The sequence below is a fragment of the Anser cygnoides genome, chromosome 3 (genome assembly GCF_040182565.1).
Source record: "Anser cygnoides isolate HZ-2024a breed goose chromosome 3, Taihu_goose_T2T_genome, whole genome shotgun sequence".
Taxonomy (NCBI): Eukaryota; Metazoa; Chordata; class Aves; order Anseriformes; family Anatidae; genus Anser; species Anser cygnoides.
The window spans coordinates 26,880,532-26,897,084 of NC_089875.1; the positions used below are offsets into that span (position 1 = coordinate 26,880,532).

General features: G+C 37.5%; 1 long non-coding RNA gene across 2 annotated transcripts in view; it reads left to right on the plus strand.

Moving 5' to 3' along the window:
* Nucleotides 1–16,553, plus strand: part of LOC106031637 (uncharacterized) — a 69,867-nt gene that overhangs the window by 41,047 nt on the left and 12,267 nt on the right. For both annotated transcript variants that reach the window (XR_010830140.1, XR_010830141.1), the window contains 2 exons: nt 5,895–6,076; nt 11,009–12,345. This is a non-coding gene — a long non-coding RNA (uncharacterized lncRNA). The remainder of the gene's footprint in view (nt 1–5,894; nt 6,077–11,008; nt 12,346–16,553) is intronic.

Sequence of the window (16,553 nt, forward strand, 5' to 3'; positions counted from 1 at the left end):
AACAGTTTTACACCTGACAAACAATGTGGGGTTTGACAAGGGGTGCTTTATAAACATATGAACAACAGAACCTCATTTTTTTAGTATATTTCTGCCCAGCTTCCTCCAGCTCACAGATTTGCTTTGGGCTTGTATAATACATGCCTGTGTTTTTTTTTGTTGTTGTTGCTTTTTTTTTTTCTTTTGTGGAAAAAATTAATTGCAGACACATATCTCATCATTTAAATTGCTCATTAGGGCATAGTCTTGCAAAACACTGGACATTAAACAGACAGTGGTATTCTTACGCTATAGATGATCATGCACCCAAATGCTTTGTTAAATCATTATCTGTAAAGTCAGGTTTTGCACCTTTTGTATTTGTGTTCAGGATACACATCTACATAAAGGATTAACCAAATGGTGTTTAGGAGATTATCTTGATTTCAGTCAAACCAATAAATTTGCACACATAGGTGTATATGCAAAACAAGGTCAGTGGAGTGAGAGGATGTATTTTGTAAATCTGGGCTTAGGTATTGAAAGATTGAAACCCAAATACAATTTAAATAGCAAATAGAAAATGGAAAAAAAATCACACACAAAAAAAGAAAATGTATCGTTGTGATGTAAAAAGTAATTAACAGTGAAAGAGAAATACTAAATAGGTAAAATTGACATAGATTTTATAGCTTTTGTATGACTTTAGTGAGAGCAGAAAAAAAATGTATGTTGAGTAGTAGCTAGCATGTAGTAGCATAACTATGGTAAGAGCATAGTGACAGAATTAGACTCCTATCATGTCTGAGATATGAAATGGTGCCTGTCAGGGTGGGAGTGACATGTAAAACTTACCTGAGCACTATGTCAAGAGCACCACAATCACAAATAACACTTTTTTCAATCTTGCTGTTGTATGTAGCATACTTTACAGTTATTCTGGGTTTACACATAGATAATGGAAAAAAAAAATAATGATTGTGTTAGAAACAGGCTCGTGTTATGCTACCTGCTCCCATGTAAGAGTGTTCTAAATTACAAAGTTTAATTCAGGATGACCTAGAAGAGGAGGTCTAATTTTTTATTGTTATTATTATTTCTATTCTTTCAGTAGTGCAAAAGTAGTTCATTAGGAACCTAAGACTTGAGTTATGTGCGTAATAATTTCCTGTTACTTTGTTCCTTCTATCTTGCTGATGAAATACATACTTAAGTCATTAAACAAGGCAATATGAGAATAGGATGCTTTCAAACCCAGCAAAGAGGAGTAAATTTAAATTTGTTTTTGTTTTTTACTTGAAACTCTTTCTGATACTACGAGAAAGCATCTATTGCTCTTCGTCTCATGACAAATCATGAATGTTTCAAAATCCATCTAGCTTCCAAAAATCAATGTTAAAAAACAAGAATCTCATTCTCTTTGATTTCTGTCTTAGCCTACGTTTTGGTCATATTGGCAAGTCTTTCTTTATAGCTGTAAAGACTATAAATATTGAGGGGAGTTGTATTTTGAAACAGAGAGAGAGAACTAGTGTTCTTATAAAATCTTATGATGAGTTAAAAGTCATTGAATACCTTGAAGGTTTCCATAAAGCTCTGAGCTAGCAAGATTTATAGGCATCTGGCAGTGCCTTTGAAAATCAATATATGAAAATCTGAAAGAAAAATACAGATGTATTGGAACCTATAAGGAAGATACACACCTACTACATATGAAACACAGAATCTGAGGAATAAAGAGCTTGAAGATATATCATAGTCTTCTATTTCATCTTCTTGCTTTGAAGTAGGGGAAGTCTCTTTTAAATGCTCTTTAGCAGGTATTTACCCAACATGCTTCTGGAAATCTTCAGCTTAGTTTTCATAACCTTTTCAGGTACTTGTGGCACTTCGCTGTCCTTGTTATTAAGTAGAAAGTTGCTCTAACCGCCAACATTTCCCTGCCGTGAAACAACCTAATTATTCTTCATTTCATCCACAATAACCTTTGAGGATAATTAACTACTATATTCTTTTTAACTATTTACAGTATACATGAAAACGGCTATATCCACTGGATCAACTTACTGTCATCTTCATACTTACAAATTGTTCATTTAACATTTGCTCTGGCCCCTTTCAGGGTATGAAACAAGCTGATATATTAATTCCCTGGATCCTTTCCATGTTAAGAGAAGCACAGTGCTTGCCTTTCACCAGCTTTCCATGACATCTTGAGGATAATGATTCACAAGAGATTCTTTCGGCTTTAAGGTATATCTCAGTATGCCCTGCTGACTTGACTACAATTAATTTATCCTCTCTTTATCAAGCTCTTTAACTGTTCTGGCCTGCCTTTCTACCTACCTGCTAATATTATGCTGTATTTAGCATGCCACAAATTTTGTGAACACTAATACAAAAAAGCAGCTTGGTCTTCTCTGTGTCATCTGTTATGTGCAAGTGGTCTTGCTCCCTCCACAGCAGCCCACAGCGTCTCCTGTCCTCCCCCCTGGCCCTTCTTCAGGAATGTCACCACCCTACCTTACCTGCCTTTCTTTCCATCCATGGCACTGAGTGCTGTTGCTCACCATAATACTGCATCCAAAGAGTCTTCTGCCTTTAGGATCTTGGGTATTTCACCCTTATTTGTCAGTCTTGAATACAAAATAGCTGCCCATGCAGCCATTTCTTCTAACTTAAATCATAAATAAACACATAGTCAAATCATCTGTGTCCTGTTGTGCTACCTTTCCTGCAGCTCTCAGGTTAGCTCAAGCCTCTCCTTATTAAGAGAACCTGTCCTTGAGAGCTTTTGCTATCTTTAGAAAAGTGACATTCAACATAAAAATTACTAAAATATAAACATTAGATTTATGTCTTCTCAGATAAAACATTTTGAATAGACTCTCTTAAAGCTAATTAAAAGGCTTATATTGTATTATTCTTCTAGAGACAGATAAATGAAAGTGTTAAATAGGTTGTCTTCAAAAAATAGATTTTCCAGAAATATATTACAAAACCTTGATGACTTGCTCATTACAGAAACCAACATCCTGCTAAGGAAATACAAGCAAATTCTCGGATTTCTGGCTAATAAAGCAAAAGCAACTATCTGCCTTATGCCATACTAGGCATAATAAAGTTTTGTAAGATTATTTATTTATTTATTTATTTTACTGCCGTGGAGAAGAGATAAACTAGGTCTCTTAGTTCCTAAGCTGATAATCTTGAAAGTAACACCTTTGTGGAAGGGGATGTACAATTAAAGCACACCCTGTGTTTAGGAATGTCCCCTAGTGCTGCTCAGAATATATTTCAGTCTCTGGCTTGTGAAGCCTGAAGAAATTTCACTGTACTTTTGCAGGGAGGTTTACTTCTTTTCTGTCAGAAGCAATGCAAGCCCAAATATTATATTATTGCTTTTAGCTTCAGGTCAATTGCATGAACTCTCAAACACACAGCAGATTCTTGTTTACTCTCAGACCTATGTTGTTCTTTTTTTGACTGGTAGAGACATCAGCTGACTAAAAGCATAGTGGTATTATGGAGATACTAAATCAAATATAAATTACATTTTTGAAACAGTGGAGGGAGAGGAGAATTTAAACAATAACAAAATGATAGTGCAAAAAATGCAAACTGTAACCCTGGATGAAGGTGCAAAACAAAATAGTGGAATTTCACCTTTTTTACTGCTGAAGTGTGACGGGGGGAGTTATAGCAACAGATTGAAAGAGAAGACAGGAAAAAACTGCCATAATTTTCTCCTGTCCTTTGAGAGGATTATAAACCACTTTGCAGTTCACAGGTGTCCCTCTGTGGTGAATCCCCTCCCCTCTTGCTCTTTATCTAACCCTGCACCTGAGCAGTGGTGATCCATGGCCTGTTTCTTCTTCTCCAAGACACTTGCATTATTAGATCCCCTCTCGGTTACTCCATTCAACTGTCTTTCAAGCATTCAAGTGAATTAATTTAACTTAAAATTAACATCTTGCCAAAAGAAAATGTTTTACAAATGTTCATTGCCTTTGTGGGACTTATCTGAAATGTTAGTCTAAACAATCACATTTTATTATCTTTCCATAACATTTTACTGCTTGTGAAATAAAAATCAGTTTAAATGTAGTTTACTGTTCTCTGCCCAGAGATAATGAATCTCTCTGAAATTAATCCAAATACATTAGCAGCCTGTTCAACAGCATCCATAATCCCATCTAGAAGTTTTATTAATTTCTACGTGTCAGAATATCTCACATTTTCCTTTGTAGATTTAGTTATTTTTTTGTATGTTAATGCAAATGGCAGCATCCCCACTGTAGTACTTACCAAGGAAATTCCAGATATGCTGATGAAGACAAAGCACATTATGGGTCCTTTATGACCCTGTTAGATTGTCTCAATTTTTTAAGTGAATTTAGCACTTCACATTTGTGGACATCCTGTGAATGAATAGCTAATTGCCTTAACATTATTACACTGGAAGGCTGCAAATGAAGAGCATCAGTTAAAATCTCTCCATTTTAATGCTTGCTGCACATGCTTATTTCCTTTTCTTCCTCTCCTCTTCTGTTGCAAATGTACTCATGAAGATCTGAAAACCTTACTGGATTTGGCCTGGCAGATACACTGGTATCCAAGTCAGGTACAAGTAAGACTTTTTGATGCTTAGAGCATCTTCAGACACTGCAGAAACTTTACTGGTGAGAGTCTATTACAGGGTTTTAGGCAACCTCAGCTTTAGGCTAGAGATCAATAGGAGTCATGTGGTCCATCTGGCTTACAGATACAGAAGAAAACAGGTTCTTATTGCACAGGAAGGTTTAGCCTGAAGTGCCTGGCATCATCTATTTACCTGGGAGGTGGCTAGTCCTGAGGATGAAGAGGCGCCCAGCCAGGCACCGTGTCAAGAGAGTTGTCTTCTTTCCAAGCTTATCTCTATGGCCTATGTGGCATTTTCATTCAAGTCACCTCACTTTCATGGATCTTTGTTTCATCCTTCAGCTTTGATTGCATACTTTCTGAGACAAGGGTTGTTATTTTATGCTTACAGCATGTAGGAGGGATCTCAGGGTACAACTGTGATAGAGATCATTATGAACAAAAATCTCTTTAATAGAATACTGATTTTCCTTCAAAGTACTTTTATTTATAATGAGGATATTAACTGCTTGACTTACACTCAGTTTCATCAATAAGTTGTTTCCAAATGGATTTGCCTATTTACTATTCATTATTCACAATAATGGCATTGCATGGGCATAAAATGGATTTAATGGAGTAGAGAGTGGATTTGAATTGTTCATCAGCCCTGTTGGAATTCAGTCATGTGCAAGAGCCCTGTGTGCTATTTCTACATCATGATGGCAACTGTGCTTTAAATAATGATGTTTGCCAGTTCTCGGCAAATTTTGCTGTCTTTGGATTTTTACTTCAGTTTAACAGGGTTTTCATTCTGAATGTGTAATACCCAATGCCATCACATGCTAGCACACTCTAGCATTAGCCTTATTTATGCACATTTAGAAACTACACTTTTCAGTTTTCAGACAAGCTGTGTGGTCTGTTTGTAATGGTAAGTAGATTTCTCCTGAAGTTAGGTACACTTCTTCAACATAAGTTTTCCTGATTTGAAAAATAATTTCAAGGCATAACTGTCCGTAGTCAGGTGGAAAGGATTTTTTTAACATAGTATTAAATCGTTAATAAACCAAAAAGACTCAGGTACCTTGAAACAAAAAGCTTGTACATGGATATTTTACGTTTAAAGCCTGCAACATAAACAGGTACCCCAAAAATGGATACAGCAAACCACCTGGTCAAATCTAAGTAATTTTCACATCCTTCTGGTCAGCTGGTGATCAACAGTGCATGAGTATCCCTTATCCCCCTTGCCTACCTTGAATTTGTGCCTGTGCTGATGGGTTCACTTTCAGGTTGTCGGACCGAGCTTAGGAAACCAGCGTGTTACTTCCATCTGCTGAGAAAAGCTGCCCACTGCCTCCCTGGCAGCACCCAGCGGGCTCCCAGCTCATGAATGGTATGGACATGCCGGCATCCGCGTAGTGCAGGAGTTGCTCCCCAGGCTGCATCTGACCCTACGGCAATGGTGCACAAGGTATTTCTTAGGCCTGCTTTACACACTTTATGTATGCTTTGGTGGCGGCAAAGAAAATGAAGTAATGATGTACCATTGATGACCATGTCCTTTGAGACTCATTTTCTTTAACAGAAAGAAAATTTGTTTAACAGAAACAGAATACTTTTGTAAAAACAACTGAATTACACCTTCTGCAGCTGACTTTCTTACCTCCTGTATTCAGAAACCTCTCACATTTTAGAAAGACCTGGAAAAGCTGTCAAGATCTCTGAAAGTGCCAACCATGTGGGCTTAGGTCACATAGTTAACCAGCACTCAGGAGCATTTAATTTAATTTATTTGCAGCTTATCTCACAAGCATGAACAGAGAGAAGGTTTCCACACAGTGTGAAGGAAAGGCATTCAGTAACTGCTTCTTCTTTTTTTTGTTTGTTTGTTTATTTGTTTAATTATTATTTTTTAATTGGGGAGACAAAGAGATGCCAAGTTGTCCCAAAATGCAAACCAGTTCCTAGAAATGTCCATGTGCAGATGGTGCCGTGAAAGCAAATCTGTTCCAGAGATGCAGAGTGGCAGATGGAATACACGAGCACGTGCACAAAAACAGCTACCTCATCCCTGAGCTGCCTGGGCACAAACCACACAGCCCAGGTGATTTCCACAGGGATGCTGCCTCCAGTTAGCCTCATCCTTACAGTTATTCCATCCTGCTGTGTCACCCTGTTCACACAGCTTAAGTGAATTGCATTTAAAGAGCATGGTGGCAACTTAAGAGTTAGTAACTGGCTTTGTGAAAAATGATGGTAAGACATTATTTCTGAGTTCTACTACACAAGAAAAATGTATTTCTCTAATGCAGTTATATTAGCTATACTATAGCAGATAAAGGCCCCATTGGTTTTCCCAGATCAGTAAAAAAAAAATTAAATAAATAAATAAAAGACAGCAGACCAATCTACCTTTTTCAATTTTCTTTTAAGTGTATTCTGATGTCATTTCTTGGCCAGTAATTTCTGTGTCCTTTCTCAGATCCTGCAGAGACAATCTCCTAATGATTTACAAGAGCCCTTGTGCTGACACTGTATACATCTTCCCTACATTATCTAGTGGGGTGTTTGGTATACAGAGTATTCAGGTGAAAGTGTCAATAGCATTTTATAAATGAGGTTCTAAACCAGTCTGGATTCAGTGTGGGAGCTGGCTCTGATTGTATTGCATTCAGCTCAGTGGTACATTTTCCTCTTTCCTTTTACTTCAAAGAAAATGTAACTCCTCAAAAAGAGAGGAAAAATTTGTTTTTTTTCAGAACTGGACCAGTGGTATGTATGCAAGAGGTTTACAGTTGCTGGTTTTACAACTCTGATGGCCAAGTTACACACCTTAAACAAAATTAGTCTTCCCACAAGGAAACCAACACGACAAAACTAGTATATTTTACTCACCTGGTCTATTCCTATGAAATCTGGACTCCTTTTTGGAAGCCACATTTTCAAAAATAACTTTGTTGGTGTAAAATGACACTGCTGCATTTTTGTGCAGTTGTTTTTCATCTTTGGAATATTTTGACCCTGTCTGAGGTCCCACACTCATGAAAGGATATGCTAAAAATAATTCTGCAAATTATTTGGTGGGTCCTTAAATGTTGGCTAGCACTCATAATATTGTATACCACCTTTGTGCTCTTTTCGTGGAATACTGCTATCAGGTGGTTCTGCTTTTTTCTTGTCTCATTGCTGGCTTCCACCTACTGTTCTCTGCTTTCTTTACTTTCACTTAAATGGACAGGTAACTCTTATGAATGTATAGATAAACGCGGAGTCCCTTGCTTGTAGGTAGGTATGGTAGGAGATGGAAATGGGCATGTAGTATGTGATTAAATTTCTGGACGGCCTCATAGACAACATTTCCTCATCAAGTGCATTTTCACCTATGCCTACGAGACTTTAAATATAATTTATAGTTACAGAAGGGCAGACACTATCACTAGCACCCATCTATAAAGCTCTGAACATCCAAAAGTATTTTTAAATAAAATAAACTTACAGGAAACAGTGAAGTGTAAGCAAAGCTTAAAGAAGCAATTGTGTGAGAGCACATAGAGACCACAGCCTTCAGTCCTCTGGCTGTTTCTCAAGGAAGGCATTCCTAGAAGACCTAATGTCCGTTTATGTTTCCATCATCGACTTATGAGACTGTGGACCAAACGCTTCATCTCTTCTTGCCTTTCAGCTCTGAAATAGTACTTGTCTCTCTCTTTATGAAGTGCTTAAAGTTCCTAGGGAGAAGAAGTTGTGGATAAATCACCTCTTTATGTCCTCTCACCCATGCTTGTCACATAACTTGCGTGTAAGTTTTATGAGGAGCTTCTCTTTTTGTTCCTGAGGTATGATAGAGAATGTTATTGGACAATATAAATGTTTGCATAAATTGTTATTTTTTTTCTTCAGGATGCATTTTCAGTTGAGAACAGCTTCCCACAAATTTGTTTTTGATGTTTTTTTACTAACTGTCAGAAAGGACAGAACTGCAGTTACAATCTTAATGAACAACAAGAAAGCTACACATCCAGAGCCCTATCAGTTTACTTTTGATAGTTATATCCTGCAGTCTTTTGTCCTTCTATGGTACTAAAAGTCAAGCAAATTCTGTATTTTTTACAAAAAGGTCATTACATTTGTTGTAAGTGTCACGTATTTAGAAAATATCTGCTAGCAGTACACAGAATTAAAAGGAGAATATCTGGGGTATGTCTTTAGAGACTAATTTCACTGGCTTGAGAAAGATAATACAAGCTCTAAGGTGACTCTCTAGGTAGCTGAATTTTGTCTCCAAATAAAGAGAGATTTCAGAGGAAGCAATCAGATATAGAAAAGAAATGCCTTACTGAAGAAAAAGACTATGCTTATAGGGAACACAGTCATAAGAAAAAAGGATGCCTCGTGGTGAAACACATGCATATCTCCAATGAACATATAAAGGACCAAAAATCTTTCTTGGAGAATAATTTTCCTATGTAAAGTAAAATTTCTGTCTTGCTATGGTAGGGAACAACATAACTGGCAAAGCAATGAAATGTGTTCTATGGAAAAAAATGTTCAGACCTTGTTCACCACTCTCTGATTGAGTTGTGTCTGGAGGAGGGAGCTGGTGGAATTAACATGATCAAAGCACACTGTTCTCTTTATTTCTCAAAGTTAAAAAAAATATGTTTTTTTAAAAAAAAAAGCTTTTTAAAGCATGTTTTTCTCCTCTCAGGTGTAAATCATCTTGCATATGATATGTATTATTACAATCATGCAAGACAGAAAAGAAAGGATTATGTCTTTATCGGACAAAAATGATTTTACAGTGCCTGAAATGAAGGTGACTCCAGACCAGGGCACAGAAATAAGTCATGAAAGCAAGCTTTGGCCTGATGGCAGGATTTAACACTGGGAGCTCCCTGCAGCACAGTGCTGGGAAACTTGATGAGGTTTACTTGTCCTTCCAGCAGCACTCAGTCTCTGAACTCCCTGGCGAGGAACACCTGAGACCTACATCATGCACAGTGTATTTTTACAGACTCCATTTAGCAGAAGTCATATTCAGTCCCTATAACAAACGAGACAGAAGAAAGCACCAAGCTAGTATTTCATGCTACATATTTGGGTAAAAACAATGGGTAAGTGGAAAACATTAAGCTCAGAGTGGTAATGGTAAATGATTTTTTTCTGGTCTTTCTTCTTCCCATAATGGATGGTGGAACTGCTTGGTTTACTTCTCTGCCATTTGTGACTGCATGGTGTTCTGCACAGCAAGAATAGCTGCATTTCTGTTCTGTGGAGGGCCCTTCATGTTTTGTTGGGGATCAACACGTGGAAGAAAATTCAGAATGTAATCAGTGATATAACAGCAGAGCCAGTAGTTAGGCAGTATATGTGCATAGTTGATCTGTGTTGTTACAGTTGCTGCATTCTCTAAAATAAATCTCTTCTTGATAAAAATGAAGCTGTTCACAACTTGGTCAGCTTTACCTGTCAGTGGAATTAAAAGAAAGGAAAAAAAAAAAAAAAGATTGTAATTCTGGGAAAATAACCTTTAAATATCATTCTTTTCTAATTTATTGTCTGATAAATGCTGCTAGGGAAGGAGGAGAAAATTGATTTTCTCAGAAATTTTAGTGAAATATTTCTTTTCAGCTGAGATTAACTGTAAAAGGCTACTCAAGGTTAATATACATGAAGCTGTGAGGACACATAATAATCCATCAATTAAGCTCAGTATCCAACAGCTGTCATGTGAAAAACAGTTCATAGATCTAAACAAAACAACAGATTCATTGGCTCTTTAAACATTAATGCAAAGACTTAGCTTAATGACATCCCATCAGTCTCATGGGCACCCTATCAACCATGGTTTGCCTGCAGGGTCTACTTCATCAATATTTTCAGAGATTAAGATGAAAAGAAGACAGTTGTTATTCAAACAGAACTGTTCCCTGTCTGAGTTACTCCTTAGCCCTCACAGTGTCACAGCAAATTATTTGCATGAGTTCAGTACATTAACTAAAATTAATAGAATCACATTTAGTAATGCTCATTTGCTCTCATGGCCTGGGGTCATTTTTCTGTGGATGTCGCCAACTTTGTCAAATCTCTGAAGTACTCTGAAGTATCCAGAGAAAAACAGAGGTGATCTCTGTTGATGAGTATTGTAGCCCATCTAATTTCCTCCATCACAAGACATATTGGGAGAATTGAATTCACAGGGGCAGCTCTGGAACTGCTGTGCGGAGCAGGGTTGTTCTATAGGATGCCAGTTTGTACTACTGAAGCACCAAATCTTACTCCAAAATATCCATGGACTGCAAAAAAAAAAAAAAATTACTGCATGCACTGGCCCACAAAAGCAGAAGTGGTGGATGACTGAGTTTGACTGATATGTTACTAATTTGTCCCTTCATCCTTTCAGGTTATTCCACAAAAAAGCAGAAAGAACACATGAGAGTGGACAACAATAGGCCAGCAATCACAGTGCTGCTCCTGATCTTACTTCTGGACAGGAACGGTCTTGTAAAAAAACATTGTTCTTTGTTCTTTTAGGAAAAAAAAAAGGGGGGGGGGGATTTTTGTTGATTTTCTTTTTTATTATTATTGTTTTGATTTTCCTTACAGTTTAACTCATGTGTGATAAACCTTTCTAATTGCTCTGTAGTTTGTTGGATTTTGCCGAGAGTTGTATGCTGTTAAAATCCTCATAACCTATTGTGAGTGCTACCAGATTTTTTTCAGCATAGACAACATTATGTAAACATTCCTTGCATGTTTAAAGAAAAGATATAATAGTAAATCAGCTGGTGGAAAAAAAGTGAAGTTTTTTTTGTAGACTACCAGAGTGATTTAATTTGATTTTTACAAATGAAGCTTTACTCAATACTCTCCTCAGAGGAACCTTATCAAATCCTATAAATAAAACCAAGATTAAAGTTTAAGATCTTGCATTAGGTAAAAGTGGCAATGATCATCTATGTGAATATTTCATTTATGCATAAAAAGCCAATAGCAAAAATCTTCATATGAAAAAATCAAAGGCAAGCAGACTGAGACCTCATGGTTCGTTCCAGGATGATGCTTTCCTTAGCTGTTGAGCTCCGGCCTATTAACGGTGCACTAAACTTCTTAATGATGGCCATGGTGCCTTATAAGAAATTTCTGACTGGAATTCAGATCAGTTTGGTGTACACGGTACTGTTTAGTTCTTAAAATTCAGCAGCAACAGGATAAACAAGATATTTTTAAACACTTGCCTATTTGCTCCTTAAAGAAGATGAGTGCATATGGATGTTAGGAGTCTGTAATGCATTCTTAATATGACTCTATTTTCAAGAAATGGCTAGTATGCCAATGTTGTTTTCTTGTTCTAGTAAGTAATAGAACTTGGCTGGAAGAAAGGAAATTCAATGAATAAAAATTGTTCACAGTGAAATTAAGTCTCATCTGCATAGCTTAAAGACAGTTAAACAAAAGTGTTTGCTTTTTTAATGTTGATTTGAATCTTAAAACTCCTTGGTCTCTTGCATAAGAAGGAGAGGACTTTCTGCCATTTTAGTATTGGAAAATATACTACTTCTAAGCTCATCCCTCCAGCCATCTCTGTTTCACAGACATTTTACATATGGTACAACAGAGATGACACCTTACCTTCATGTGTTTTTCTTTCAGTAGTTTGACAACTCCATGAATGAAAAATATGTTTCTTCAGACAAGCATGCTTATCTTCAGACAAACATAGGATCTATTTCTTTAAAGGTATTGTAAACACATCCTTGTTTATGGTGGAACAAATCTGAGCACAGGCACCAAGTATTCTAGACTGAGGAAAACATAGCCTAGCTTGTAGCCAACAGCCACAAGTTAATCAGGAAATATTTGGAAATCTTTATTTCTAATCCAGTTAGAAGAGCTGAGACTGAGGTCTGAGGTGCTTTTTTTTTGTCCTTAGAAAACCTTGTTTCTCTAATCTCCCAGCACCTATGCTCCTGCCCTTTATGATCAGAATGATTTATGTTCCTACGATTCCTGCCAAGAAAACTAAACAGACTATTGGAAATCTTGATGACATCAGTATGTGGAATGTCTCCAGATCAGTTTTCATGATTTGATTATTGCAAACTATAATTTGCTTATGAGAATAATACCAATTTTTAAAAGCTAATGAAACAAACAGCCAAACTTTGGGTGATTTTCCATTTGTTTTTAGCCAGCTCTTCTCAGAGCTGTGGGAGAGTTGCTTGGAGCCTTAACCTTTCAATTCAGTCTTTTCAATTATTCATAATACAATAACCCTGCAAGGGCTTGAACAATGGGATTCCCCTTGCTTGTGGAAAACAAATCTTCCAGCTATATTTAATATTTAAAGCACTTACAAGCTATTACTCAGTGGAGCTGGCAGCAGGAAATCACCATTCGGACACCTACACTGATCAATAAAATATCAGAAACAGCATATAAGCACAGGTCATTATAAGTTGTTCTTTATGAAGCTATAAATTAACTCAGCCTTCTGAAGGTAGCTGTTGCCAGCAGATCTGAGTCACAATATCCATGCATTAGACAAAATGGGGTGGCTACTTTATTTAGCTGCTTTAAAGATCTTTCTTTGTTGCAAGGCTTTAAGTAAAAATGATCTGTGTTTTAACACTGAAATGTCATGGATGTTTTGTTTTGTAAAAAAGGCCTATTCGATATTTTTAAGAGAAATGTGTGGATTATATATCATAAAATATTTATGGATAAGACAGCAGATTGCAATTTCTGATGCTAGAAGCACTGCTTCTGGTAGACTCCAAAGCTACAATGCTCTGCTTGTTTGTGCACAGCTTCTGTCTTCATTCTCAGTTCTGTTCTAAATGGGAAAAGTATGCTTCTACAGGTATTACGCTCCTTGTTGGTATAAGATCTCTCTCAAAGTTGTTAAAACTGTTCTCACTAATCTTGCCTTCTTTTGAGAAGAGTGCTTTAAGTAATGTTTACAAAATTAGTAACTGTGATTACAATGTTAAAAGAAGAAGGAATTTCCTAACCTTGTACAATATCTGCCTAATACTTTATGCAAATCCAAAGGGAAAAAAAAAAAAAAAGAAAAAAAAAGAAAAAAAGGAGGATATTAAGACAGGAAGAGCAAAGCAAACGGCAGAACAACTACAAAAAGACCAAAAAGACTGAGAAACAGACATTCATCAGGTGGAGTAAGCACTGACAGAGTTAGAGCTTCAGAAAAAAAAAATATTCTTGTGTCCTGGCCCTCAAGGAATATCACAGAAGCAGCTTCTGTTGGCTCAGGAGAAATATCATCCCTTTGTTACCTGCTATTTCACAGGAATCCCATGTGCTATCTTTACTGTTTTGCATTGCCTAGGTCTTGGAGACAGATGGCCACCATGGCACATGTAATGAGACAGAGATAATCCAGACTCCAGTGAGCTCTCTAAGCATTAACTAATTCTTAACATTAACAATATATTTATTACCCATAGTGTACCTGAGATGGGAAAGCATGATGAGGGAGGTTTTTACTGCCCAATTACAACAAAAAGAACTAAAACAAGGTGTATTGGTCCAAATAGCATATAAAAATAGGAAAAATAGAATGGATTGAGCTCTGTTATCCATCTAAGGAAAGTGTTGCAAATCTTTCCTTTCCTTTCTTTCCTTTGTTTATTATAAAATGAGTTTTAGAAGCTTTTAGTCTGTCAATATCTAAGTTATGACACTGTATCTTAAGATAATGACAGAAACAATACATGAAAACATAGGTCTTGCAGGCTGGCACCCCAAAAAACACCTAGGTTAATTGAAAATCCATCAAATCCCTATACCTGCCTCTGAATATTTTCTTGTATGCAGTGTTAGTAGTGGGCTTGGTTTTATAGAATCACAGAATGTTTTGGGTTGGAAGGGACCTTAAAGACCACACAGTTCCAACCCCCCTGCCATGGGCATGGGCAGGGACACCTCCCACCAGACCAGGCTGCCCAAAGCCCCATCCAGCCTGGCCTTGAGCACCTCCAGGGATGGGGCATCCACAGCTTCTCTGGGCAACCTGTGCCAGTGCCTCACCACCCTCTGTCTGAGTAAAGCATTTCTTCCTAATATCTAATCCAAATCTACCCTTCTTTAGCTTAGAAACGTTATTCCTTGTCCTATCATTACATGCCCTTTTAAAAAGAATCTCTCCCGCCTTCTTGTAGGCCCCCTTTAGGTACTGGAAGGCTGCAATGAGGTCTCCCCAAAGCCTTCTCTTCTCCAGGCTGAACAACCCCAACCCCCTTAGCCTGTCTTCATAGGAGAGGTGCTCCTGGCCCTTGATCATCTTTGCAGCCCTCCTCTGGACTCATTCTAACAGGTCCATGTCCTACTTGTGCTGGGCACCCTAGAGCTGAATGCAGGACTCCAGGTGGGGTCTCACAAAAGCAGAGCAGAGCAGAGGGGGAGAATCACCTCCCTTGCTCTGCTGGCCACGTTGCTTTTGATACAGCCCAAGATATGGTTGGCTTTCTGGGCTGCAAGCACACATTGCTTACTCATGTTGAGCCTGTCATCAACCAACACCCCCAGGTCCTTCTCCTCAGGAATATAAATGGTCACAGAACAGAATCACAGCAGTGCTATAGCTGGGAGACAGCCTATCGAAACACTTCCAGTGGAGACTACAGTTAATTGTCAGAATCAGACCCACCTGTGTATGTAATTGTATCATTTCCACTACTGTGGGGGGTCAAGCACGGGAATGGCCATGAAAAGGACAGGGAGGATACGGTACATACTCTGGCATTTTTTAATTTAACAGGTGACTGGTAATATCTAGTGATTGTGGAAGCAAGTTCTGTCTTTACATCCTGCAAAGGAAAGGATTGCACTGCAAAAAAAAAGTAGAGTGGTATTCAAGAAAAGGTGAATATCTGAAATCAGCAGCAGGGAAGACCAGTTTAAATCTCTCTTTGCTGGGCTATAAAACCTAGTAATCCTTCTTCTATGTGGTGTTACGGAAATAGCTTTTACAGACAGGTGTAGGTTCTTTTTCAGGCTTAAAAGATGTAAAATTCAGGAGGCCACAGGAAAGGTATTTGAATTCCTCATCTAGCAAGTGTATTATTAAAGTCTGTGATATTGGCAAAGTGCTGCTAACTCTCCTCATTTCCAAATCAGCAAGGTAGGCTGAAAAAACTGCTCCATAAAATAAAATCAATATAAAACAAGAATATTCTTCCTGAAATTTAGCAATACTTTTTTTTTGACATGGTTTCCAAGTAGTCAAGCAACACTACACAGCAAATGATGCAGATGCTATAGACATTTATCTCTTAAGATCCCCAGATAACAAATTAACCCCAAACTGGTTTGCATGGCAAGCACTTCAAACCCATGTCATTGCCCAGGAAAGAATCTAAGAGGAAAGGCCTTGGAAAACATGATGTTTATTTACTGGTAGGTAAGAACAGAGGCAGCAATATCTAAAGATGCTCTTTCCATGTCATTTAATTCAAGTGATACTAGTCATTTGTACCCATCATCTAGTATTACCAACCTTTGACTCATCCTAGCTGCACACTACAGGAGTTCTCTCATTGTAAGCCATTTGTTACCTGGTGAAAATCAGACTTCAGGGTCAAGAAAACATGAGATATCTCATCTCCAACATTTCCAAAAACATCAAGACCAACAGGGAAAGCTTTATCTTTCAGCAGAAGCTGCCATAATTGATTGTCAGTGTCAAAAATGACTTTGGCATTCTCACAGATATCAAGACTTCAGCTGTCATTAACTTCTGCTAGTGTTGTTATATGGAGATCTACAGACAGCTGAAAGGGACTGAGGGCAGCTGCATCAAAGATCATATAATGTTCAGGAAATTCTGAACTAGTCAATTAACAAGAGGAAAGCAAGTCATGTAATCCTAGATCAAAAGTAACAAATTGAGACCTCTAGATATAATTAGCTAAGTTGTGGTGGGATTT